Source organism: Trichechus manatus, unplaced genomic scaffold, assembly GCF_000243295.1.
Source record: "Trichechus manatus latirostris isolate Lorelei unplaced genomic scaffold, TriManLat1.0 scaffold00094, whole genome shotgun sequence".
Classification (NCBI taxonomy): domain Eukaryota; kingdom Metazoa; phylum Chordata; class Mammalia; order Sirenia; family Trichechidae; genus Trichechus; species Trichechus manatus.
The window spans coordinates 10,967,956-10,995,846 of NW_004444030.1; the positions used below are offsets into that span (position 1 = coordinate 10,967,956).

The 27,891-nt window shown below is 39.0% G+C and overlaps 1 protein-coding gene and 1 pseudogene across 1 annotated transcript in view; one reads left to right on the top strand and one right to left on the bottom strand.

The window, feature by feature from the left end:
• The window catches only part of NXPE4 (neurexophilin and PC-esterase domain family member 4), a 97,077-nt gene extending 91,646 nt beyond the window's left edge, over positions 1 to 5,431 (bottom strand). Inside the window, exon 1 of the mRNA XM_023736999.1 lies at positions 5,239 to 5,431. The gene's annotated coding sequence lies outside the window, so the exon portion shown is untranslated. The remainder of the gene's footprint in view (positions 1 to 5,238) is intronic.
• Positions 5,432 to 19,542: 14,111 nt separating this feature from the next.
• LOC101359828 (NXPE family member 1 pseudogene) lies at positions 19,543 to 20,561 on the top strand (annotated as a pseudogene).
• The last annotated feature ends 7,330 nt before the right edge of the window (positions 20,562 to 27,891 follow it).

Sequence of the window (27,891 nt, forward strand, 5' to 3'; positions counted from 1 at the left end):
TACAACGACAGATACATTGACCAATGGAACAGAATTGAGAAGCCAGATGTAAATCCATCCACCTACAGTCACCTGACCTTCAACAAGGTCCCAAAGTCCATCAAATGGGGGAAAAGACAGTCTTTTTAACAATTGGTGCTGGCAAAATTGGATGTCCATCTGCAAAAAAATGTAGCAGGACCGATACCTCGCACCATACACAAAAACTAATTCAAAATGGATCAAAGACCTAAATCTAAAACCAAAAACTATAAAAATCATAGAAGAAAAAATAAGATCAGTGCTAGAGACCCTAATACACGGCATTAACAGGATATAAACCGTAACTAACAACATACAAACTCCAGAAGATAAGCTAGATAACTGGGATCTTCTAAAAATTAAAAACTTATGCTCGTCAAAAGAATTTAACAAAAGGCTAAAAAGAGAACCTACAGACTAGGAAAAAATTTTTCACTGCTACAAATCTGACAAAGGTCTAATCTCTGAAATCTACAGGAAAATCCAACACCTCTACCACAAAAAGACAAATAATCCAATTAATAAATGGGCAAAGGAAATGAACAGATACTTCACCAAAGAAGACATTCAAGCGGCTAACAGATACATGAGGAAATGATCGCGATCACTAGCCATTAGAGAAATGCAAATCAAAGTCACAATGAGATACCATCTCACCCAGCATTACTGGCATGAATCAAAAAAACAGAAAATAACAAATGTTGGAGAGTCTGCAGGAATATTGGAACTCTTATGCACTGCTGGTGGGAATGTAAAATGGTACAATCATTTTGGAAAATCATATGGCACTTCCTCAGAAAGCTAGAAATAGAAATACCATATGATCTGGCAATCCCACCCCTAGGAATATATCCTAGAGAAATAAGAGCCATCACATGAATAGACATATGCACACCCGTGTTCATTGCAGCACTGTTCACAATAGCAAAAAGATGGAAACAGCCTAGATGCTCATCAACAGACGAATGGATAAACAAACTATGGTACATACACACAATGGAATACTATGCAAAGAAAAAGAACGATGAATCTGCAAAGCATCTCACATGGATGAATCTGGAGGGCATTATGCTGAGTGAAATAAGTGAGTCACAAAAGGACAAATATTGTATGAGACCACTACTATAAAAACTCATGAAAAAGTTTACACACAAAAAGAAACAATCTTTGATGGTTATGAGGGAGGGAGAGGTTGGGGTGGAAAAACACTAAATAGACTATAGATATAATGTTCTAAATTTGGTGAAGGGTAAGACAGTACACAATACTGGGGAAGCCAGCACAACTTGATAACGGAAAGGTCATGGAAGCTCCATGGATAAATCCAAACTCCCTGAGGAAACGAATTACTGGGCTGAGGGCTCTGGTAACCATGGTCTCAGGGAACATCTAGCTCAACTGGCATGACATAGTTTATAAAGAAAATGTTTTATATTCTACTTTGGTGAATAGCATCTGGGGTCTTAAAAGCCTGTGAGGAGCCATCTAAGATATTCCACTGGTCTTCAGGAGCAAGGGAAAATGAAGAAAACTAAAGACACAAGGGAAATATTAGTCCAAATGACTAATGGAACACATCTACTATGGCCTCCACCAGACTCAGTCCAGTACAACTAGATGGTGCCCGGCTACCACCACTGACTGCTCTGACAGGGATCACAATAGACGGTCCCAAACAGCGCTGGAGAAAAATGTAGAACAAAATTCTAGTTCAAAAAAAAAAAAAAAAAGACCAGACTTACTGGCCTGACAAAGTGGAGAATCCTCAAGAACTTGGCCCTCAGACACCCTTTTAACCCAGTATGTTGTCACTCCAGAGGTTCACCTTTTAGCCAAAGATTTGACAGGCCCATAGGACAAAACAATACTAAAGGGGCACACCAGCCCAGGAGCAAGGACTGGAAGGCAGAGGGGACAGGAAACCTGGTAATAGGGAACCCAGGTTCGAGAAGGAAGAGTACTGACATGTCATGGAGTTGTTAATCAATGCCATAAAAGAATATATGTACTAACTGTTTAATGAGAAGCTGGTTCTGTAAACCTTCATCTAAAGTTCAATTAAGAAAAATAAAGTACAAAAAAAATTAAAAATAAAAAAACAAGCAGGGGAGGAGGGCTCCAGAAGGCAACCAAAGTACAACACCAGGTGACCTTCTGCTACAAGAAGAGGCACTGGAACTACCTTATAGAGAATTAAGAACTCTAACATTCAGGGTTCTCCAATGGATGAATGAAAATGCTTAAAAAATAAGGAAAAAATAGACAAAATCATGGAGAAGACAGACAACACAATGGAAGAAATCAGGAAAATAATACAGGAACAAAATGTCAAGATAAATTAACAGCCAAAAATCATACAAAAACTTGAATTAGAAATCTAAAGGATAAACAACAAGATTTCAGAAATGGGCAGTGCAATAGAAGGTGTTAGGAGCAAATCTGAAACAATGGGAGACAGGATCAGCGAAATTGAAGACAAATCCTTATATACCACTTTGTTTAAGGAAAAATGAGAGAAAAGAACAAAGAAAAATGAAGAAACCCTGACAACAATGAGGGATACAATCAAAAGCAAAAATCTGGGTGTGATTGGAGTACCAGAATGGGGGGAGAAAATTGAAAACACAGTATCATTGAAGATTTACTGATAGAAAACTTCCCTAATATCTTGAAAGATGAAAAGCCAAACATCCAAGAAGTTCAACAAACCCCATATAGGATAGACCCCAAAGGAAAAACACCAAGACATGTCAAATCACACTCGCTAAAACCAAAGACAAAGAAAGAATCCTGTGAGCAGCTCAAGAAAAATGAAAAGCCACATACGAAGGGAGAACAAGACTAGGCTTTAAACTTGACAGAAACTATGCAGGCAAGAAGGCAATGGGATAACATATACAAAATCTTGAAAGAGAAAAACTGCCAACTAAGAGTAATATATCCTGCAAAATTTTCGCTCAAATACGATGGTGAAATTAGGACATTTCCAGATAAACAGAAATTAAGGGAATACATAAAAACCAAACCAAACTTACAAGAATTATTAAAGAGAATCCTTTGGTTAGAGAACCAACATCAGACAACAACCTGAACCTAGCACATAAGAGAGCATCAGCCAGATACAAACATACATAATGAGCTCTCAAGGATAAAATAAAACCACAAAACTTACAACCGGGAACCAGAGATGTCAATCTGTAGATGACAGCAATTTCAGAACAATAAAAGAGGGAATAAACAGTGTAGATATAGAACTTTCTAATAGAGAGGAAGTCAAGGCATTATCAAGTAATAAAAGTCCGGTTTAAACTTAGGAAGATGGGGTAAAATTCAAGGTATCCATAAAGAAGATTAACAAACCTACTTATCAAAATAAAGAAAAACATAAAGTGTCAGTAAACATAAAATCTCCAAAAACGAAAGAAACAAAAAATACACAAACAAAAGGAATTCAGCACAGAAGAGTAAGAGGAACAAAGAAAATATCAACACCACAAATAAAAGCACTACAAAATGACAGCAATAAACTCACAGCTATCAATAATCACACTGAACATAAATGGCTTAAATGCACCCACAAAGAGAGAGTGACAGAATGGATAAAAAAAACAGGACCCATCAATATGCTGTCTACAACAGACACACCTTAGAAACAAAGACATAAATTTATTATGAATCAAAGGATGGGAAAAAATATATCAAGCAAACAGCAACCAAAGAGCATAAGTGGCAATAAAATATCAGATAAAATAGCCTTTAAAACAAAATCCACCGTAAAAGACAAGGAAGGACATTATATAATGATGAAACGGTCAATCCTTCATGAGGACATAACCATAATAAATATCTACACACCCAATGACAGGGCTCCAAAATACATAAACTCTAACAGCACTGAAAAGAGAAACTAAAAGTTACACGATAATAGTAGGTGACTTTAACACACCACTCTCAGTAAAGGGCATACCACCTAGAAAGAAACTCAGCAGAGATACAGAAGATCTAAAGGCCACAATCAACCAACCTGACCTCATAGACATATATAGAGCACTCCATCCAAGAGCTGCAAAGTACACATTCTTTTCCAACACACATGGAACATTCTCCATCTTAGGCCACAAAGTAACACTCAACAAAATCCAAAACTCTGAGATGATACAAAGTATCTTCTTTGATCACACTGCTAGTAAAGTGGAAATTAATAAGAGGAAGAGCATGGAAAAAAAATCAACTACATGGAAACTGAATAGCACTCTGCTTGAAAACCACTGGGTAACAGAAGAAATCAAAGATAGAATAAAAAAATTCCAAGAATGAAAACACATCATACCAAAACCTTTCAGACACGGCAAAGGCAGAGCTCATAGGACAATTTATAGCAATAGATGCACACGTCAAAAAAGAAGAAAGACAAAATCAGAACATTGAGTACACAACTCAAACAAATAGAAAGAACAGAAAAAGAAGCCCACAGCCAACAGAAGGAAGGAAATATAATAAAGACCAGAGCAGAAATAAATGAAATAAAGAATAGAAAAATAAAAGAATCAACAAGACCAAAAGTTGGTTCTTTGAAAGGATCAACAAAATCAACAAACCATTGGCCAAACTTACAAAAGAAAAACAGGAGAGGATGCAAATAACTAAAACAAGAAATGAAATGGGGGACATTATAATAGATCCAACTGAAATAGAAAGGATCATAACTGAGTACTATGAAAAACTATACTCCAGCAAATTTGAAAACCTAGAGGAAATGGACAATTTCTAGAACCCCACTACCTACACAAACTAAGGTAGTGATTTAATACGAGTTGCATCTATGATCTGCGTCCTTTTTAAAACAATTTCGTCTTGGACTCCCCAAAGGCTAACCAGATATAAGGTGATCCTTTGTTTGCTAGCTTCTGTTTTGCATGTGCAGTTCCTAGTTTTGCTCTGCATCAATCAGATTTAAAACACAGAGCCACTTTGTATTCTACCAAATGAATCCACTCACACAAAAGCTTTTCACATAATCGAGACTTCACTGAGGAGTTGGTAACAGATATAAGGGAGGGGCTTGCACCCCCAAATTAGCTATTTAAAATGCTTATAATCTTATTTCTGTTCTCCATGATGATACTAACATGCCCATGGTCAAGAAAAACTTAGTTCTGTCTCCCCCTTTCCCCGTTTCCCCCCTCACTAAATCTTCCTCTCTCCTCAGTACATCACCTTGTTGGATCATCTGTTCTTCCTTATGCAGAGTTGTTAGATTTTGAAGGAGTTTCTATTTTCAAATTTCATACTTGGAATCCTTGGGTGGCGCAAATGGTTAACAAGCTCAGCTGCTAACCAAAAAGTGGTTCAATTCTACTCAGAGACACCTCGGAAGAAAGACCGGATGATCTACTTCCAAAAAAATCCGCCATTGAAAACTCTACAGAACACGGTTGTACTCTGACACACATGAGGTTACCATGACTCAGAATCAGCTTAGTGTGGTGCTCAGCAAGACAAAAATAGTTCCTCCTCCTCCACCCTGTTAACAAGACCCACTTCCTTTAAGGGCATTTTACAGACTGTCTTTTGTAACATAAGCAAATTCTTGTGGTCCCATCAGCAAACCCAAGTCTTCCTCTAAAAGATTGTGATGAATTAATTTTTCTGCTTCTAATTTTAATTGTGGTAAGTGCTATGACTGAAGAAATACAGAGTGCAGTGAGAAAACATACGAGGAGCATTCGACTCCCACATCAGGATCACGGGAGGAGAAAGCAACAATTCTAACTAAAGTGTGGGTAAGGGGTAGTCAATAGGTAGGCAAAAGGATCAGTGTATGAGCTGTTGGTTATGGGAGGGAAAGAGGAGGGTTGTTCAAAATGGAAGAACAAAGTTTCAGAGACAAATTACAAGTTAAAAATAAAATAATGAGAACAAAACAAGGATGCCTGCTCTCACCACTCTTATTTAACATTGTATTAGAGTTCTAGCCTGGAGCCCTGGTGGCGCAGTGCTTAAGAGCTTGGCTGCTAACCAAAATGTTGGCAGTATGAATCCACCAGCTGCTCCTTCGAATCTCTATGGGGCAGTTCTACTCTGTCCTATAAGGTCACTATGAGTCGGAATCGACTTGACAGCCGCAGGTATTTGTGTGTTTATGTGTGGAGTTCTAGCCAGAGCAATTAAGCAAGAAACAGAAAGCGATGAAACAAGAAACAGAAAGAAAAGAAAAGAGGAAGTAAAACTATATTGCAAATGACATGATCCGATATATAGAAAATTCCAAAGAATCCACAAGAAAGTACTAGAGCTACTAAGTGAATTCAGCAAAGTGGCAGAGTACAAGATCAACACACAAAAATCAGTTGTGTTTCTATACATCAACAATCAACAATCTGAAAAGCTAATTAAGAAACCATTCCATTTACAACAGCATCTAAAAGAATAAAATACCTAGGAATAAATTTAACCAGGGAGGTGAAAAAACTTGTTCACAGAAAACTATAAAACATTTTTGAAAGAATTAAATAAGACCTAAATAAATGGAAAGACATCCATCCCACGCTCATGGAGTAGAAAACTTAATATTGTTAAGATGAAAATATTACCCAAAGCACTCCATATTTTCAATGCAATCCCTATAATATTCCATCAGCCTTTTTTGCAGAAGTGTAAAAGCCAATTCTCAAGTTCATATGAAATTGCAAGGGGTCCCAAATAGGAAAAGCATTCTTGAAAAAGAACAAAGTAGAAAGACTCACACTTATGGATCTCAAAACATACTAAAAAGCTACAGTAATCATAACAGTCTGGTACTGGCATTGTTGCTGTGTGGAAACCCCAGGTTATGCTAGGCGGGACTTGTTACAGCCAATAAACGAGGCCGAGATGCAGACAAGAAAGGCGCCTTTATTTCGTTGCACAAGGAAAGGAGCGATCAGGGCTGTTGCCTCCAAGACTGCTTGCAGGCAGTCTGGGGAGGCGGGCTTTTACAGAGAGCAGACAAGGAAATGTAAGTTCATCATGAATATTCAGGACTGACCTTCACATAGGCATTCAGAGCTTGGGGATGACTGTGCATTTTCTCTAGACAAGGGTTTGATTCTCCAGGATGGAGGAAGAGGTCAATTTTCTTTCATTAGCATGTTAAATCTCCACCTAGAGGCGGAGTGCTTATATGTATTTTTCACTAAATAAGCTGACAGGTCACTTGAAGTGTTAAGATGGCATAGAAAACCTGTTAAAGCCAGTTAAGGCCCACTATGGCTGTTCTGTGGTTATCTTGTCAAGGACAATTTCAGAAGAATGTGCAGCCTATTCTGCTCAATGTAGGATAAACCAGAGCAGGTGTCTCTTAGAAGTGTTGGGCTCTGAGGCTGCCTGCCTCATTCCCTCCTTTTCTTTGGGTGTTGGTCACACACAACCAATGACCATTCTAAACTACTGGGCATTTGTGAACCAAGTCTAGTGCATCCTATAATGGGATGGGGATTCTCCAGGGAACTTTTAAATCAGCAGAGGAGGTGGGGAAGAGATAGCAGATCCAACAATTGCTCAGATTATCTCCCTGGGAAAGTTGGATGGATCGTTTGTTTTCCTACTTAGCTTGGCCTACAGGAATCTCTTGGACAAGGATAGCAACAATCATTACCAACTCTGTGGTGGCTAGAGAGCTCTCAGCCTCTTATCAATCTGATTGTTTAAACATAGCATAAAGAAGCAAAAAGGCAAACAGTGTATATAATACAATGAACAAGATTAATAGTTTGGGATTGGATCTATGCAGGAGGGTGTTTTGTAAACAAGTACTTAAGGTCTTGAATAGGTTTGCAAGTCCAGTTGTCACCGTTTGTCCCTGGATGTCTGGTGGAATAGTTTTCTTTACTTGGGTGTGGTAGATCTAAGCTTTGAGACCGCTGAGCTTGACAGCTCAGTAACACCTCAAAAGGACAGGTCCACTTTTGCTAGACAGGCTCTGACTTCCACGCTTTTAGGAAGACTTAACCACCAGATTGGAATGGGTGCAGGGGTACTTTTGGTTCAGGTGGGATCCTCAGGTGTGCATACCTGTGGAGAGAAGACAGAGTTGCCCAAAGAGAGTGGAAATATTTAGTAACTTGAACATTTTCAACCTCATGGAGGGAGGGAGGTTGGTCATATTGGGGTTCTCTGATAAAGGGTGCCAGTATAATAGCTCAAATGGGCTAAGTTTCACTTTGCCTCTAGGGGCAGACTGAACTTTCAAGAGGGCCACAGGCAGTCCTTTTGTCTGTACCAACTTGGTCTCTTGGCACAGCTTTGCTAGGTGTCTCTTCAGAGCCTGATTAGCCCACTGTACTTTACCACTGGACTGGGGTCTCCAGGCTGAGTATCATCCAATTAATGTCCAGGGCAGGTGCCACCGATCGCATCACCAAGGCCACAAATGGGGCTCGTTGTTGCTGCCAATGGAGATAGGAAGCCCGAATCGAGGGATTTCACTCAGGAGGTACTTCACAACCTTGGTGGCCTTTTCAGTCCTGCAAGGAAAAGCTTCAACCTAGTTAGTGAAGGTGTAGATAAAAACTAGCAGATATTTGTAACTCCCAGGAGCTCAAGACATCTCAGTGAAATCCACCTGCCAGTCATCTCCAGGCACTGCCTCAGTTTGCTGGACCCTTGGGGGCATTTCAGCAGTGTTCTTGGGATTTGTTTTTGCACAGGTGTGGCAGCTCTTCACCACTGCCAAAATAGTGGCGTGAACCTTTGGTCCAATTAAATGTGTCACATCATGTCCATAATGGGTGAATGGATGGGCTCTCTGCGGGATAGGGTGAATGAGTTTTGACTGAATGAAAATCTTTCCCTGGAGGGTGTACAGCTATCCATCTGTGTTTAGAGTGGCCCCCAGGTCTTGGCCATCTTGTTGGGATAGTCCAGGTGGAGGTCAAGTGGTGGTAACTTTAGACAGGGAATTAGCGAGGCTACTATGCAAAGTTTCGTTGGATTGCTGCTTTCTTTGCTGCTGCATCTGCTTTGTAATTACCCTTGGTCGCCGCGGTGTCCCTTTTCTGATGCCCTCGGCAGTGTACTACTGCTGCTTGGGTGGGTAGAAGAATGACTCGTAAAGGTTGTAAGATCTCTTGAGAATATTTAATGTCCTTATTTCTTACTGTTAGGGAGAGCTGGCCATTGTGATTGTCAGTCCTTTTCTGAACTAAGATTTTACACTTTTTCTGTAACTCTTTGTTCTGATACAGAGTCATGAAAGCTTTCACGTAATACTTTTCATCTCATTTATCCTTGTGAGTACAGAAAAGATAAAGCTGGAGGATAGTATTATCATTTAGAGACCAATTTGCTAGCTACTTTCCCCCATCTGCCAATTCATATTGAAGCCATGCAGTGTTACAAAAGAATCATCTTTTTTTTTTTCCCCATAGGTTCTTACCTGAAATATTCCCAGTTCTTAAAGATGTATCTTTGTGGACTGCATTCCAGGATCTCTTGAGTACTCTTCATTTTTCGGACCCACACACACTTACACATTGACACAACCTAATTCAGCGCACCAACCTGATAACAGGGTTGAGCAAATAATCCAAGAAGCTGGACTATATGAAGAAGAACGGGGCGTGAAGATTGAAGGAAGACTCATTAACAACCTGCATTATGCAGATGACACAACCTTGCTTGCTGAAAGTGAAAAGGACTTGAAGCACTTACTGACAAAGATCGAAGACTGTGAGTATGGTCTTTGAGTTCTGTGTGGCTACTGCAATAAATTATCGAACCCAGCATAAAAGTAGAGAGCTGTGGGAGGGACAGTTAGTATCAGAACTGGTAAAGATGGTGGAGAGAGGAGGCATGTCTGACCCCTACTTTGTAGGAATCAGTCTTGGGCTGTTAGTTGTGGTTCTCCTTCCCCCTTGTGAAGTTAGAGGAGGTTAGACACTGCCCCCTAAGCTGTTTTTACAATCTTCCTCCAATCCTGATGCCCATTCTTCTTCATGTTGTCCAGTTTCTCAGATTATTTGCTTAGCATACAGACTGAATAAATATGGTGAAAGTATACAACCCTGACGCACACCCTTCCTGACTTTAAACCACACAGTATCCCCTTGTTCTGTTCGAATTCTTAACCTGTACCCCTGTACCCCCCTGAGAAATAACTTCACCAACTAGAGTACAGAGCTTGTGTGCAGTTTCTTTTGTCTTTAGTCTTGGAAATGAGTCTTCACTCATTTCCAAAGTTATTTAGGTCAGCACCTTTTTCCCCAACTCCTTCAGTGAGGTTATGCCATATATTTGTAATACAGTTAGATTTTGTCACAGCATGTGTTCCATTCTGGGGCCCTCCGATCTCCTAATTGATCTTTTTATAATTTTGAATACATTAAGTTTCACTCTTTGTGCTGTATGCTTCCATGGGATTTTGCATAATATCATGTATCTACCACTACAATATCATACAGAATAGTTTTACTGCCCTAAAAATTCTCCTGTGCTTTACCTATTGAACCTCCTCTCTTCTCCCAGCTCCTAGGAACCACTGATTGGTTTTCCATCTCTATAGTATCACCTTTTTCCATAGTGCCATACAAATGCAAAAATGCAGTATGTAGCCTTTTCAGACTGGCTTCTTTCTCTTAGCAATATGCATTTAAGATTCATCATGTTGTTGCACGGATTGATAGTTCTTCTCTTTTATCACAGAATAGTATCCTACTGTATGTATGTGGTACCCTGGGACCCTGGCGGTGCAGTGGTTAAGAGTTATGGCTGCTAACCAAAAGGTTGGCAGTTCGAATCCTCCAGCTGTTCCTTGGAAACCCTATGGGGTGGTTCTATTGTGTTCTATAGGGTTGCTATGAGTCAGAATTGACTCAATGGCAACAGATTTGTTTGGGTTTTGGTATGTATGTATCACAAGTTGTTTATCCATTCACCTCTTGGTTGAAGGACCTCTTGGCTGCTTCCAGTTTTTGGAGGTTAGGAATAAAGCCCCTATAAACATTCACATGCATGTTTTATGTGGACATAAGCTATCAAATCAGTTAATATCTAGGAGCATGACTGATGGATCATATGGTTAAGACTATGTTTACCTTTATAAGAAACTGCCCAATGTCTTCCAAAGTGGCTGTACCATTTTGCATTCTCATCAGCAATGAATGATAGTCCTTATTGCTCCACATCCTCATCAGCAATTGTTTTTGTCTGGGTTTTTTTTTTCTTTTTTTTTTTTTTTAATGTTAGCCATTCTAATGTAGGAGTCCCTAGGTGGAGCAAATGGTTTGTGGTCGACTACTACAGAGGTTGGCTGTTTGAACCCACCCAGTGGTACTGAATAAGAAAGACTTGGTAATCTGCTTCCTTAAAGATTACAGCCAAGAAAATCGTATGGAACAGTTCTACTCTGTAACACACGGGGTCATCATGAGTCGGAATTGACCCAAGAGTAATGGGTTTTGTTTTGTTTTTGTTTTTGGTAATAGGTATGTAGTGGTATTTCATTGTCGTTTTAATAGTTGGAATTGACTCAACAGCAATAGGTTTGGTCTTTGGTTTGGAATGAAAAATAATGTTGAATATCTTTTCATACAATTATTTGCCATCTATATAGGTGGCGCAGTGGTTAAGAGCTTGGCTGCTAACCAGAATGTTGCCAGTTCAAATCCACCAGCCACTCCTTGGAAACTCTATGGGGCAGTTCTACTCTGTCCTATAGGGTCACTTATGAGTCAGAATTGACTCACTGACAACAGGTTTACATCTTCTTTGGTGAGGCGTTTGCTCAGATCTTTTGCTCATTTTGTAACTGGGTGGTTTCTTGTTTTCTTCTTAAGTTTTAAGAGTTCTTTGAGTATTTTGGATACAAGTCCTTTATCAGATATGTGTTTTACAAATATTTTCTTGCAATCTGTGGTTTGTCATTTCATTCTCTTAACAGTGTCTCTAGCAGGACAACTTTAATTTGAATAAAGCCCAACAATCAATTTCTTCTTTCATGAATTGTGCTTTTGGTGTTATATCTAAAAACTCATCACATAGATTTTTCTCGTGTGTCTCGTTAAAGAAGTTTCATAGTTTTGAATGAATATAATTGCTCTCATTTACTTACCTTTGTGCATTGTCAAAAATTCATTGATTATATTTGTGTGAGTTTATTTCTGGGCTATTTTTTCCATTGATTAAAGTGGGCATCCTTCTGCCAATACCACACTGTCTTGATAATGGTAGCTTTATAATAAGTCTTGAAATCAAGTAATCTGAGTCCTCTAACCTTATTCTTCTTTTTCAGAATTGAGTTGATCATTCTAGGTTCTTTGCTTTTCTATATGTGTTTTAGAACTAGTTTGTCAATATCTACAAGCAAGGATTTTAACTGAGATTGTGTTGAATCAATAAATCAAATGGGAAAGTACTGACATCCTAATAACATTGAGTCTTCTAATCCATGAACATGGAATATCTTTCCATTTATTTAGGTGTTTTATTTATTTTGTCAGTTTTCCCACATACAGATCTTGTACACATTTTATTAGGTTTATTTCCAAGTACTTCATTTTTTGGGGGTGGTATTGTAAATTTTAATTTTTTTTAAATTTCAAATTCCAATTGTTTATTGCTGGTATATAGAAAAGCAATTTATTTTGTACATTGACTTTGTGAGTTGGAAGACACTTTTATTTCAGATATTGTTTTGTTCTATTGTAAAATTTCCATTGGGCTCTTTTTTGTCTTTTCTATATTTCTGCTGAGATATCTTTTCATTCATTAAACTATATTTTTCTTTTCCTCACTGACCATAATTACAGTAGTTGTCTAACGTAATAAAGTCCTTGTCTGTTAATTCCAACATCTGAGTTATCTTCAGATAGGCTTCCATTTATTGTCTTTTCTCTTGAGAAGTTTTACATTTTCCTGGTTCCTTCTGTGCTGAGTAATTTTGAATTATATCTTAGGTATTGTGACTGTTATATTTGGGAGACTGTGGATTCCATTATACCCCTTATGTCTTAAGCTGGGTTCTCTAGAGGAACAAACCAGTAAAGTGTATAAATGTATACAGAGAGAAATTTATATCAAGGAAATGGCTCACACGGTTGTAGAGGCTGGAACACGCCAAGTCTGTGAATCAGGCTGGAAGCTTCTCCTGATTCACATAGCCACAAGAGCTGGCGAACTGAAGACTGGCAGGTCAGTCAGCAGGGCTCTTGCTCACAGGCAACGAAGACAGACGAATACCAGGATCAGCAGGCAAGACAGCAGGTAAGGTGCTAGTTCAAGTCCCAAGAACCAGAGGTCAGACAAACAGGAGCCGCAGGATCCAGAGCAAGCGAAAGCCCACAAGCCTTGCCAGAAAGTCCAGCTATATTGGATACAGGCCACATCCCCAAGGAAATTCCCTTTCAACTGATTGGCTACTCCACAGCAGGTCCCATCATGGAGGTGATCACATTATATCAAATCTCATCATGGAGGTGATCACATCATCATGTGACTGCCAAACTACATCATAACTGCCAAACCAGTGAGAATCATGGCCCAGGCAAGTTGACACACAATCTTAACAATTACATCTTAGAAGTATGTTTGTTGTGGCAGGCAATTAATTAACTTGGTTAGGCTCAAACTGCAAACTGTCTCACCTGTGTTTGGAAGCACCTCAATTTCAGTTGGGTTCTTTTAGCTTTAGCTGCAAACTGTTTTGTGTGTACCTCATATGTGTGCTTCAGAGATCAGATAGCTATGTGAGCAGAGTTCATACTCAGAATATGGTGTGTGCCCTTCTCTGGCTCTCTTCTTTCTGGATTCTACCTCTCTTTCTGGGACTGTGGTTGCTGTAGGCTCTGTTCTCAGGTTCTTCAGGCCAGAAAAAATGGTGGATTTCTACTAGCGTGTTAGTCACTCCGTGCTGCTCCTATGGCCTGCCCTCGAGCTAAAGCTGCAAAAACAGAAAATTTATCTCTTGACAGATCATTCTTCCAAGTTTTATCTCCCCTCTAAAATTTACTCACTTTTGTTTACTCTTCATAAAATTCGAGTAGTTGTTTTTTGGTATTTTGCTCAGAGTTGATAATTGTTAGTAGAGTCAGTTTGTCACAAGCCCCTTGACCATACCTGATGCAAAACTCTTTTCTTGTTTGTTTTACTTTATTATTTTTCTAATGTATCCCCTCCCTATACTCTCATTCCTTTTTCCAACAGGTAGCCATTCCATAGTGTTTAATCTTCATAGTATTTCAATTCTTAGTCAATACACATATTTAGGAATATATGTGGTCTTAATGACGCAGTGGTTAAAAGCTCGGCTGTTAACCAAAAGATCAGCAGTTTGAATCCACTAACTGCTCCTTGGAAACCCTATGGGGCAGTTCTACTCTGTCCTATAGGGTCATTATGAGTCGGAATCAACTCAATGGCAATGGGGTTATTATTATTATTATTTTTTTGCTTATGACCTTAATAGAGGTACACTTCCATATTAATGTATATATTTGTTTAAATTTATGTTAAATAGGTTCTTATTTTTTTCATTCAAAATTGTTTTTCAAGATCTAATCACATTCCTGTATATAAATCTAGTTCATGATCTGTCAGCTGCATGTATTTCAATATATGCATATACAACATTTAACTTATCCATTCTCCTAGTAAACAGCATCCTTCTCTTTCCTAACACATTCAATTATGTGATAAACATTTTTATATATGTTTTCTTGGTGAATCTAGATAAGAGTTTCTCTGGACTACACCCAGATTTCCCATCTTTGAATTTTCAATTTGTCCATTGGGTTTACTGACATTTTCTTTTTTATTTGCAGTAGTAACTTTTACATTCTGGATAGTGATTCCTTATAAGTTTCAGATTTTGCATATATTTTATCCCAATCATTCATCTACCAGTTAACTTTGTTCATGGTGTCCTTTATTGAATAAAACTTCTAATTTTCACCTAATTCAATCTATAACATTTTTCTTCATGTTTATGCTTTGGGAGTCTTACTTAAATACTTCTTGGTCTGAGGTCATAAAGAAAGTATATGCTTCTTTATACTACATTTTTAGTTTTAATATATTCATATTTAGGTTGTCAATTCATTTGGATCTTTTGTAAATGCTGTGAGACATTCTGAGTATGAACTCTGTTCACATCTCTGTCGGATCTCTGAAGCACACACATGAGGTAGATACCAAGAAGTCTGCAGCTAAAACAAAAGAAAACGTATTGCGATCAAGTCAATTCCAACTCATAGTGACCCTACAGGACAGAGTAGAACTGCCCGTAGGGTTTCCAAGGCTGAAATCTTTACAGGAGCAGACTGCCACATCTTTCTGCCACGGAGTGGCTGGTGGGTTAGAACTGCCGACCTTCAGTTAACATCCAAGTATTAACCACTGCACCACCAGGGCTCCTTGAAGCTAAAAGAACTCAACTGAAATTTGAGGTGCTGCCAATCACAGGTGAGACAGAGTCTGCAGTTAGAATCTTGCCAATCTATCCTGATTTTTTTCAATACAGTAACACAATTTTACCAACACAATTTACTAAATGTAATTTCCTGATTTGTAATGTAACCACTAACATATAATAAACTGCTACATATAATCAAACTGAGTTTTTTTGGTTTTTCCCTGTAATTTGAGATGGTGGAGGAATACAGTTTTTTGGAAGCTAAAAGCCTTTTCTTTTTTGCCAAGGCTATTTCAAATAAGGACTCTTTGGGTGGTATAAATGATTAAAACACTCAGCTGCTAACTGAATGGTTAGCGGTTTGAGCCCGCCCAGAAGTGCCTCAAAAGAAAGGCCTGGTAATCTACTTTTGAAAAATCAGCCATTGAAAACTCTATGGAGCACAGTTCTACTCTGCCACATGTGAGGTCGCCCTGAGTTAGAGTCAATTCAATGACAACTGTTTTGGTTTTTTGTGGGGGGAGGGGGTTCTAGAGCATTTATTCTATTTGTTTTCTTTGATTTGTGCTTGTAGAATACTGTTTTATTACTATAGTTTATTTCGGGGTTAGTATTATTTGAAAAAAAAAAAAAAATCTCCTAGCTGTTCACACACTCATATCTCACACAGAATTTTAGAATCAATCAGATTCTGTTATCTACCCAACCCAAAAAGCTCCTGTTGAGAATTTTACTAGAAATACACAGAGTTATTAATTATTTTGAGGGAGAAATGACAGTTTAATAATATTAAGCCTCCCTGCCTTTCAGAGTGTTATAACACTTCATTCATTCAGGTCTTTTTAAAATGTCCTTAAAAGAGTTTTGGGAACGCCTCCATAAAGGTCTTATGTACTTCTTATTGGGCTAATACCTGAATACAGATTTCACTGTAATTGTGAATGAGAGCTTATTTTCTATTGTTTTGATTATTACTGGTATAGAGCAGTGTTGATGATTTTGTAAGTGTATTTTGTGTCCAGCTCCTTGCTGCCTCTCTTCATGCTAACACTTCCCCAATTCTGTGTGGTGTCCTCTGTAGACAAGCACAGCATCTGCAAAGAATAAAGTCACATAAAGAAGAAAAGGAAAAAAAAAAACTGTCTCTTCTCTTACAATTCTCGTACCTCTGATTTCTTTTTGTTGTCTGTTTTATTTTATTGTCCAGGATTTCTAATGTTATGTTGAACATTAGTTCAGTTGATGGAAGCTAATACTCTTGTCATGTTCTTGACCTTGAAGGGAAAGTTTTTAAGGTTTTTTCATTTACTGAGTCTTAATGATAAATAAAGGTTAAAATGTATCAAATGCTTCTTTGGTAACTGCGCTGAGTTGATTATGAGACTTCATCTTTAATCTATTAAGATATAAATGATCCTGAAAGATTTTTCTGTCTGGAGCCATTTTTGCAATCCTGAGTTAATCCATAATTGATCATGACTAATACATACTAATACATACATACATACAAATATCTATAGAAACATATGCATATATGTGCATATACATAGTCATATATATATGTATATATATATATATGGAGATAGACATAAAGGATTTTAAAGCCATGTTAATGAGTGAAATATGTCTGTATTTTTCTTGTATTGTGCTTATCAAGTTTCAGTGTAAAACTTACTCCCATCTCATAAAATTAATTCAACAGCTTTCCCCATTACTTAAGTTAGAGATATCTGTACTCACTAATAAAATCATATCAGTCTGTGACTTTTGGAGGTGGAAAAAAATGTGGAAAGCCTTATCATCATCATGATTTATTACTATTATTATTATTACATGGTGATTTTCTATTCCAGTTTTCTGTCCCATTTTGTGACAATTAAAGTTTTTTATATTTTCTGGAGACATATAAAAAGGCTCTTATTTTGTATTTTATTTCTTTGTAGCTCTATTTCCTTACTGGCTTTGCCAGAGGTTTATCAATCTTACACATTTTACAAAGATTCAACTTGGTTGCTGTTAATCTTTATTTTTAATTACATCTCATTTACTTCCTTCTCAGCTCTTTTGGTTTACTCTGTCACTTCATCACCAGCCCCAATGGTTTTATTCATTTATGTTGGGGTGCAATGGAATCCAGGTGTCTTAGTTTCCTAGTACTACTTTAACAAAATATCACAAAATGGGGTGGCTTTAAAGAAGAGAAATTTATTGTCTCACAGTTCTGGAGGCTAGGAGGCCAAATCAGGCTATCAGCTGTTTTGACTCCTTCCAGGGCTCTGAGAGAGAAACTGTTCCATTCCTCTCTCCTAGCTTCTGGGGGCTCCCTGTAACCCTTCGTCCCTTGATTTGCATCTGCCTCCATAGTCACATCACTATCCTTCCTGTCTAGCCCTCTCTCTTGTCTTCTTCTTTTATAAAACACCCCTCAGATTGGATTAGGACCCACCCTATTCCAGTATGACTTCATCTTCACTGATGACATCTTCAAAGGCGTTATTTCTAAACAAGGTCACTTTCACAAGCACCAAGGGTGAGGATACCACATACCTTTTTTTGTGGGGGGGGACACAATTTAATCCATAATACCAGGCATGCACTTTTTTAACCTTTATGTGCATTCTAAAATGTGAGAAAGTTGACAACTACTGGTCTATAACCATGTTCACATAAGGATTGTCTATGAGGAGTTTGAAAAACGTATATTCCTAGGTAATACATTTAGTAGGTAGGATTCAGTTTATCTAGGCTGTGGCTCAAGAATTCATATTTTTAGAAAACCTTGGCAGGGGCTTCTGAGTATCAACAAGGTTTGGAAATACTGAATTTGAGCACCTACAAAACATCAACCAAAACCCACTGCCGTGGAGTTGATTCTCACTTGCAGCAACCCTATAGAGTTTCCAAGGCTATAAATGTCTGCAGAAGCAGACTGCCATATCTTTCTCCCGTGCAGTAGCTGGTAGTTTAGAACTGCCAAGCTTTTGGTTAGCTGTCAATCGCTTTAACCACTGCACCACCAGGGCTCCCTTACAAAACATAGTCTAGTGTTAAAAGTATAAGATCTAAGATTTTAGTGATTGCTAAATTACAAGTTAACAGTTGTTTAAGAGTTTCTGGAAAATGTAGAGTGGCAAGCAATCCAGGAAGAGGAAAGAGTATTATTAAAGAACAAAAATTGAGAGAAAGAAGGTCAGCTCTTAAAATTAAAAGCATTTAGTTTCATGAAAACGTAGAGTGCAAGAGAGGAGTAGCAAGAGCTAGAGAGTTAAATAGAAGCCACACTATAAAGCCAGATTAAGCAGATTGGCCTTTACCCTGAGAGGAAAGAGAAGTGATTCAAAGGGTTTAAAGAGGGAGGAGACATGAACAGATATGTTCTTTAGAAGGGGTGTTTAGCTATAATGGAGAAAATTAACTGGAGAGAAAGCAGGTATGAAGACAGAATTTACACCCTTGAGGTGAATATGTGATGCTGGCTTGAACTATGATACAGTTGAGGAGAAAAAGATTATTAGACATTAGATATATGTCAAAGATACACTGAGTAGAATGAACAGAAATTAGCGATGACATCTATCCTGAGACCAGAAGAACTAGATGGTGCCAGACTACCACTACCAACCCGTTCTGACCAGAGACACAATAGATGGTCCCGAATAGAATAGAAGAAAAATGTAGAACAAAACTCAAATCCTTTATGAAAAAAAAAGGCCAGACTTGCTAGACTGGTAGAGATGAAAGGAACCCCTAGACTATTGCACTGAGATACCCTTTAAACTTTGTACTGAAACCACTCTCAGAGGACGTCCATCAGCTAAATAACAGATTGGCTAATAAAACAAACAATATCACCCATGAGTACTGTGCTTCTTTAAAAAATTATCTATATAAGACCAACAGTCAACATTTACCTTACAACAAAGATGAGAAGGTAAGCGGGGGAGCAAGGAAGCTAGATTAATGGAAACAGAACAACCAGAATGGAAATAATCAGAATGTTAACACATTGTGGAAAATATAACCAATGTCAGTGGACAATAAGTATAGAAATTGCTAAGTGGGAATCTAATCTGCTGTGTAAACTTTCACCAAAAACACAATAAAATGTTATTAAAAAGAAAAAAAAGAAATTAGTGATGACTGGATTTCAGGTATATAAGAAAAGGAAGAGCAAGTGCACCTGCATCAATTTGTTGCTCATGAGTATTCTCTGAGCTATATATTTTGGATTTAATATATTTACCTACAACTGTTCAGGCATTCTCTAAAATATTGAGGTAAAAGTGGGAATTTTTATACTTTATCCAAAATTATCACAGATTTTAAATAATATTGATAATATATAAATAAGTATTCAAGCTCATAGTAAGTAAAAATGACTAGAGACAGGTTCATTTCATAGTATGTCATTTCCTTGTCATTTCAGTTTTGGTCTGATTTAAACTTAGCCATCTTCCTGTATCATTGGAATACCACCATAACACGCTCATACCCTGAGGCACCACTGAGTTCAGTGGTCTCACCAACAGAGACTGACCTGAAGATAAACGAAATCATGAAGAAATTAGACCAGCTGATCCCACCGAGACCTTTCCCCAACGTGAAGATCACCATCAGCGCAGCACACGGCAAAGTCACTGTGCTCAATCCTTGAGATGCCTACTGCATAGCGGAGCAGCTAGACCTCCTGCTGGAGGTGAGGGACCACCTGGGACACAGGAAGGAGTATGGTGGGGATTTCCTGAGGGACAGGATGCCTTTTCCAGCCCTGAAGGCAGGCGCTTCAGGAGAGATGACCGACTTCAACAATGGCACCTACCTTGTCTGCTTCACTCTGTTCTGGGAGGGCCAGGTGTCTGTCCCTGCTGCTCATCCACCCCATTGAGGGGGTATTGGCCCTCTGGCAGGCAAGGAACCAAGGCTATGACAGGGTGATCTTCACCGGCAAGTTTGCTAATGGTACCTCCCAGGTTATCTCTGAATGTGGCCTAACCCGAAACACAAGTGCAGAACTGTGCCAGTACCTGGACACTCGAGATGGAGAAGCCTCATGAAACCTCAACACATGCCCTGTAGGGCCCTGACCTACATGACCACCAGGAATCAAGAAATTTCTTATCGTACTGTCAAGGAAAAAAGTCTTTTCCACAGGTAAATATACTTTTAGATACACTGAGGTGCTCAGAGGCAGAAGCGTATTACCTATTACGATTAGTATTGAGCGTGATCCTCTCAAATGCCTCCTCTACTCAGGGTTCAGGCCAGACGTGTGGTGTCTTCATAGGGCCCCCTGTTCATGACTCCCACTGCCCACGTTTGCATTTTCACTGAGTTGGTTAATAAAAGAGGGCTGCACAAGGTAGGACTCTATAGCGTGTATACCTGTACTTCTCCATAATGACCAGCTGAATCTCAGATTCAGTCATTTTTTTTTTTTTTTACTGTAGACCTAGGATTTATAAAATATGTTCAGTGGAAAAGTATTCTGCTGTGTTAACAGGTGTTACACCATAAAAGGATCCCTTGAGCAGTGTCTGGTAACATCCATGTTCCTTCAGCCTCATATCGTATTCTGTAGACTCTGTGTCTTAAATATCTTTTGCATTCATCCATTTCTGTCTATGCCTAGTGCTATCATCCAAGTTCAGACCACCATTATCTCATCTAGATTACTTTTAACAGCTTCCCAATTAGTCTCTCTCTCACCAACTATGCCCTTTTTAATTCATTCTCTACTCTGCAGCCTAAGTAGTCTTTCCAAGAAGGCTCGCCTATTGGTCATTTCTAGTTGATCTCATGAGAGATATTTCTTAGTAACTACGGCTCAGGTTGGGGGAGTTCTTCATATTTACCAAGTTGCAACCTAGTAATTCCTGGAAGCCCCTGTGTCTTAGTTACCTAGTGCTGTCATAACAGAAATACCACAAGTAGGTGGTTTTAAAGAATAGGAATTTATTTTCTCACAGTCCTCGAGGCTAAAGTCCAAATCAGGGTCTGGTCATGTTGATTTCTTCCTTGTCAGTAGTTCTGGGCATTCCTTTCTTCCTTAGCTTATAGACAATCCTCACATGTCATCTGTCTTCCCCCTTATGTATATCTACTGTGTCTATTCTGGTCATTTTATAAATCAGAAGTGATTAGTTTTAGGATCCATTCTACACTGGTATGATCTCAACTGATTGATTGATTACACCGCATTGCATTGTATCATGGAAGGTGATTATATTACATTAGATTACATTATGGAAGGTAATCTGCTCTACCCAAGGACAACTGATTTATTCATATATAACTACTCCACAACAGCAACTAGACTAGTATTTGGTCAAAAAACTGGGAACCACAGCCTAGCCAAATTGACACATAAAATTCGCCATCACACGCTGGTTGAAGAGACCTTCATAAACTGAAGTGTAAGCATACTTCTATCAATTATGACAACATCAACAGCATGCCTTTCTCCTCTTGCTTACAAACAGATGCTTATTTCTTGGTCTCTCTGTTTGTCCACTAAGCTGGACAACACTTCATTGCTTAGAATTAACTATCAGGGTCTCTTCATGGGTCACTATGAGGATTGACAAAGGCTAACTATCCTACCTGTGGTCACCACAAACCCCAGAACCTATGGGTCTTTCTCTTGCCAATCCCTGAGACCATCTATCAGTTCCAGACTCTGGCTCATTTGCCCACTTTCCATAAGCCTCAAGGGCTCAGTCCACTGCCTTTTCCTTTCCATTCTGCCACTATTTATTTTATTCCTTGGGATTCCCCTCCCCTAAGATGAGCTACAGGGCAGAATGCTAGATTCTCAGCATTGCTTTCTTAGCAGTTTCCAAAACCAAGTTTATGGTCTTTTTCTCTTAAGGATTCAAAAGATATTTTAATTGCTAAAAGGAAGTAAATAGATACCAAACATGGAAAAAAATGACATGCATTTCCGAATCTTAACTAATTGCCCAAGTTTTGGCTCCTGATCCATAGTCCTTGACTCCCTTCTGAAATCTGGAAAAGCACAGTTGAGTTTCTGTTTCTTTCCTTTTATCTGGGATTGTGTAGCTCACCAAATATCCTCCTACACACTACCTGTCCTTATGCCTAAGTCCCTGTAAGGGTGGAAGACATGCTGATCCCTTCCCTCTTCTTGGGATGCAACCTGAAGAGGCACCCAAAGCAGAAGACCAGATACTACTTACATACCTGTTGTACCCGGCACCTGGTTTCCCATTCCTCTTGCCTGGACTTACATAAACACATACACAAGTGAGAAACAAAGCGCTGGCCAAAGGGAAGGTAAACGCTTTGAAGCAGGAAGAATCAGGTAGTCTTTCATCAACTGGAGGAAATAAATACAATGTACATTTATGCATGCATCAGATTGAACACTAATCTGGACCAGGAACTTTAATAGATGTTAGGGATACAGGAGTGGACCAGGCAAACCCATTACCTTCCTTCATAAGCTTACAAAGCAAGTTTCTGGGAAAATTTGAAAGTAAGTGTAGCAGCAAACATGGGTAAAGAGGGTCCTGTGATTAAAAGGTTTTCATGCCATGCTAACATTTTAAGGGACTGTGTAGCTAGGACTGGGGACTAGGGACCATAGTCTTGGGGGACATCTAGGTCAATTGGCATAACAAAGTTTATAAAGAAAATGTTCTACATCCCACTTTGGTGAGTAGCATCTGGGGTCTTAAAAGCCTGCGAGTGGCCATCTAAGATACATTTATTGGTCCCATCCCACCAGAGCAAAGGAGAATGAAGAAAACCAAAGACACAAGGAAAATATTAGTCCAAAGGACTAATGGACCATATGAACCACTACCTCCACCAGCCTGAGCCCAGAAGAACTAGATGGCGCTGGCTACCACCACTGACTGCTCAGACAGGGATCGCAATAAAAGGTCCCAGACAGAGTCGAAGAAAAATGTAGAATAAAATTCAAATTCACAAAGAAAGACCAGACTTACTGGTCTGATAGGGACTGGAATAACCCCCAAGACTATGGCTCCCGAACACCTTGCACACTCAGAACTGAAGTCACTCCTGAAGTCCACATTTCAGCCGAAGATTAGACAGACCTATAAAACAAAAAATAACGCATGTGAGGAAAGTGCTTCTTAGTTCAATCAAATATATGAAACCAAATGGGCAGTTCCTGTCCAAAATTAGGAAGAGGAGGCAGGAAGGGACAGGAACTGGTTGAATGGACACAGGGAACCTGGGGTGGAAAGGGGGAGCATGCTGTCACATTGTGGGGTTTGCAACAAATGTCACAAAACAATATGGGTATATATTTTTGAGTGAGAAATTAACTTGAGCTGTAAACTTTCACCTAAAGCACAATAAAAAAAATAACTATTGCCATTTGATAACAATCTAAAAATTTACATTTATTGCCTGCATTGTTTTAGTAAGTCGTTCCAGGTACAATGTGAATGGACCTGGTGAGAACAGGGAATCACATGTGAGTAAATGTTAAACTCTAACTGCTTTAGATAGTTATCCCTAACTATCATCTCTTTGGAAACTGGGCTACAAATGCATTCTCTTTTTATTTCAAGCATACCTTGGAATTTTTCACAAGACATTAGGCTAACAAAGCAGATTAGAGACAAGAGTCATGGAAAAGCATATAAAATGATGGCAGTACTAGGAGCATCAGAACCTGTCTAACTTCAAGGGGTTTAATGATCAGGATCAGCCCAAAGCTGCTTCCTGTAAGCTGAAGGTCTGACATACCTCCACTCTCCAACCTTTTTAGCAATTCTGACATCAGCCATCCTCCATGGCACTCTCTACTTCTTTGTTGAGTTTGATAATCACTGCAGTGACCACACAGAATTCACATACAGTTAAGTGGTTTATTAAGGAAGTAACAGGGTACAAGTCTGGATCAGGATCAATAAGCTACAACTCAAGATGAAGATCAGGAAGCAGGCAGGCAAAGCCTGGATGGTTCCCCTGAAGAGGAAAGCATATCCCTCCCTTCTTCCATGCAGAACAGCTCTCTCAGCTCCTCTCAGCCATGTAAGCAAGCAGGCCCTTCTCTCTGCCATGCATGCCCACTCTCACGTATGTAAGACTCCTCTGGGCCCCCTCAGGACAGGCTCCTCTTGGCTCTGTGTCTGTCACTACTGACTCTGCCACAGGGCACCTTCTAGGCCTGTCACTGCCCACTCTGCCGATGGGTCCCTTCTGGGCCTTTCACTGTCTTCAGTGTTACAGCCCCTTCAGTGTTACAGCCCTTGACCCATGATACAACTCTTTTAGGAGATTCCTTGCCTCCCTTCTCTCTACTTCTTTCTGTCTGAAAAACCTCTGTGGAGCTGGATGCATATATACACAAACTCCTTGTCAATTTCAAGACATGACCCTCCCACCAGGGCAATGAATTTACTGATTCCCTCTCGGTAAGCCACAGACAATTCATTTGCATATTAGGTTATAGTATTCCCCTTGCATAGTCTATAGTCACTTAATTTGCATAGTTTATTGAGCAATCCCTGAAAGATGCATACCAATCACAGGGCAGGCTGCAGCCCAGAGCCAGACAAAAAAGTATCAACCCACAAGTTGTTTACAGCTTACCCAGTATCTTAGTTATCTAGTGCTGCTGTAACAGAAATACCATACATGGATGGCTTTAACAAACAGAAATTTATTTTCTCACAGTCTAGGAGGTTAGAAGTCCGACTTCAGGGTGTCAGCTCCAGGGGAAGGCTTTCTCTCTCTGTTGGCTCTCGGGGAAGATACTTGTCATCAGTCTTACCCTGGTCTAGGAAGGCCACACGGACCCTGGGGCCAAAGGATGTGCTCCACTCCTGGCTCTTCTTGCTTGGTGGTAATGAGATCCCTCTCCTCAATTATCTCTTTTATATCTCAGAAGAAGTTGACTCAAGATACAACCTAATCCTGTAGATTGAATCCTGCCTCATTAACATAACTTCTTGTAATCCTGCTTCATTAACATCATAGAGGTTAGGATTTACAATACATAGTATAATCACATCAGATCACAAAATGGTGGACAATAATACAATACTGGGAATCATGGCATAACCAAGTTGATAACACATTTTTGGGGACACAATTCAATTCGTAACACCCAGGAAATATCAATCAACCAGGACAAAAGTAGCAAACCCTCTGGGGTAGAAAACTAGGGCAAAGATAACTCTTCAGGGCTTATGGGAAATATTTCTCAAGATGTTTTTCCAAAGAACCAAGGCAAAAGGCCACATAAAGGAACTCACTTCACCATACACATAATGTTGAATAACCAAGTGCAGATTCATTTGTATCCTAACTCTAACTTTGTTGTTGTTGTTAGTTGACATCAAGCAGGCTCCAACACAAGGTCACCTTATGTATAACAGAATGAAATGTTGCCCAATCCAATGCCATCTTCATGATTTTTGGTATGTTTGAGCCCATCATTGTGACTATTGTGTCAATCCATCTCATCGAGGATTTCTCTTGATTTCGCTGACCCTTTTCTTTACCAAACATGATGTCCTTTTCTAGCAATTGGTCTGTCCTGATGCCATTTCCAAAGTAAGTAGATTCACCAAATTGAGGCAAGGCAGAAACTAGTGTGGGTAAGCGAAGGGTATATATATTGTTTTATGTTTTGTTTTGTTTTATGTAGTTAAAATACAGTAAAATTGACTTCCACCACTCGTCTGTTAGTTTTTCATGCTGTGGAGGCTTGCATGTTGCTATGATGCTGGAAGCTATGCCAATGGTATTTCAAATACCAGCAGGGTCACCCATGGTGGACAGGTTTTAGTGGAGCTTCTAGATTAAGGCAGACTGGGAAGAAGGACCTGGTGATCTACTTCTGAAAAAACTGGTCAGTGAAAGCCTTATGGATAGCAGCAGAACATTGTCTGATACAGTGCCAGAAGATGAGCCCCTCCAATTGGAAGTCACTCAAAATATGACTGGGGAAGAGCTGCTTCCTCCTCAAAATAGAGTTGATCTTAATGATATGAATGGAGTAAAGCTTTGGGTGCCTTCATTTGCTGATGTGACATGACTCAAAATGTGAACAGCTGCAAACATCCATTAATAATTGGAACATGGAATGTACAAAGTATGAATGAAGGAAAATTGGAAGTCTTCAAAAATGAAATGAAATGCTTGAAGATTGATATCCTAGACATTAGTGAGCTGAAATGGACTGATACTGGCATTTTTGAATCAGACAATCATATGGTCTACTATGCAGGGAAAGGCAAATTAAAGAAGAATGGCATCCCATTCATCATCAAAAAGAACATTTCAAGATCTATCCTGAAATATAACGCTGTCAGTGATAGGATAATATCATATGCCTATAAGGAAGACCAGTTAATACAACTATTATTCAAATTTACACAACAATCACTAATGCCAAAGATGAAGACATTGAAGATTTTTATCCACTTCTGTAGTCTGAAATTGATCAAATATGCAATCAAGATGCATTGATAATCACTGGCGATTGGAATGCAAAAGTTGAAAACAAAGAAGAAGGATCAGTGGTTGGAAAATATGGCCCTGGTGATAGAAACGATGTGGGAGATCATATGATACAATTTTGCAATTTATTGGAAATACCTTTTTTCAACAACATAAACAGTGACTATATGTGTTGACCTCACTGGATGGAATACACAGGAATCAAACCGACTACATCTATGGAAAGAGATAACAGAGAAACTCAATATCATCAGTCATAACAAGGCCAGGTGCTGACTACAGAACAGACCATCAATTGCTCATATGCAAGTTGAAGCTGAAGAAAATTAAAACAAGTGCACGAGAGCCAAAGTACGACTGTCAGTATATCCCACTTGATTTTAGAGACCATCTCAAGAATACATTTGACTCATTGAACACTAATGCCCAAAGACCAATGAGTTGTGGGATGACATCAAGGACAACATACATGAAGAAAGCAAGAGGTCATTAAAAAAATGGAAAAGAAAAAGAAAGACCAAAATGGATGTCAAAAGACTCCGAAACTTGCTGTTGAATGTAGAGTAGCTAAAGCAAATGGAAGACACGATGAGGTAAAAGAGCTGAACAGAAGATTTCAAAGGGCAGCTCAGGAAGACAAAGTAAAGTATTATAATGACATGTGTAAAGACCTGGATTTAGAAAACCAAAAGGAAAGAACACACTCGGCATTTCTCAAGCTGAAAGAACTGAAGAAAAAATTCAAGCCTCAAGTTGAAATATTGAAGGATTCTATGGGCAAAATATTGAATGACCCAGGAAGCCTCAAAAGAAGATGGAAGAAATATAGAGAGTCACTGTCCAAAAAGAAATGATCAATGATCAGCCATTTCAGGAGGTAGCATACGATCAAGAACCAATGGTACTAAAGGAAGAAGTCCAAACTGCACTGAAGGGAATAGCAAAAAACAAGGCTCCAGGAATTGACAGAATACCAAATGAGATGTTTCAACAAACAGATGCAACACTGGAAGCTCTCA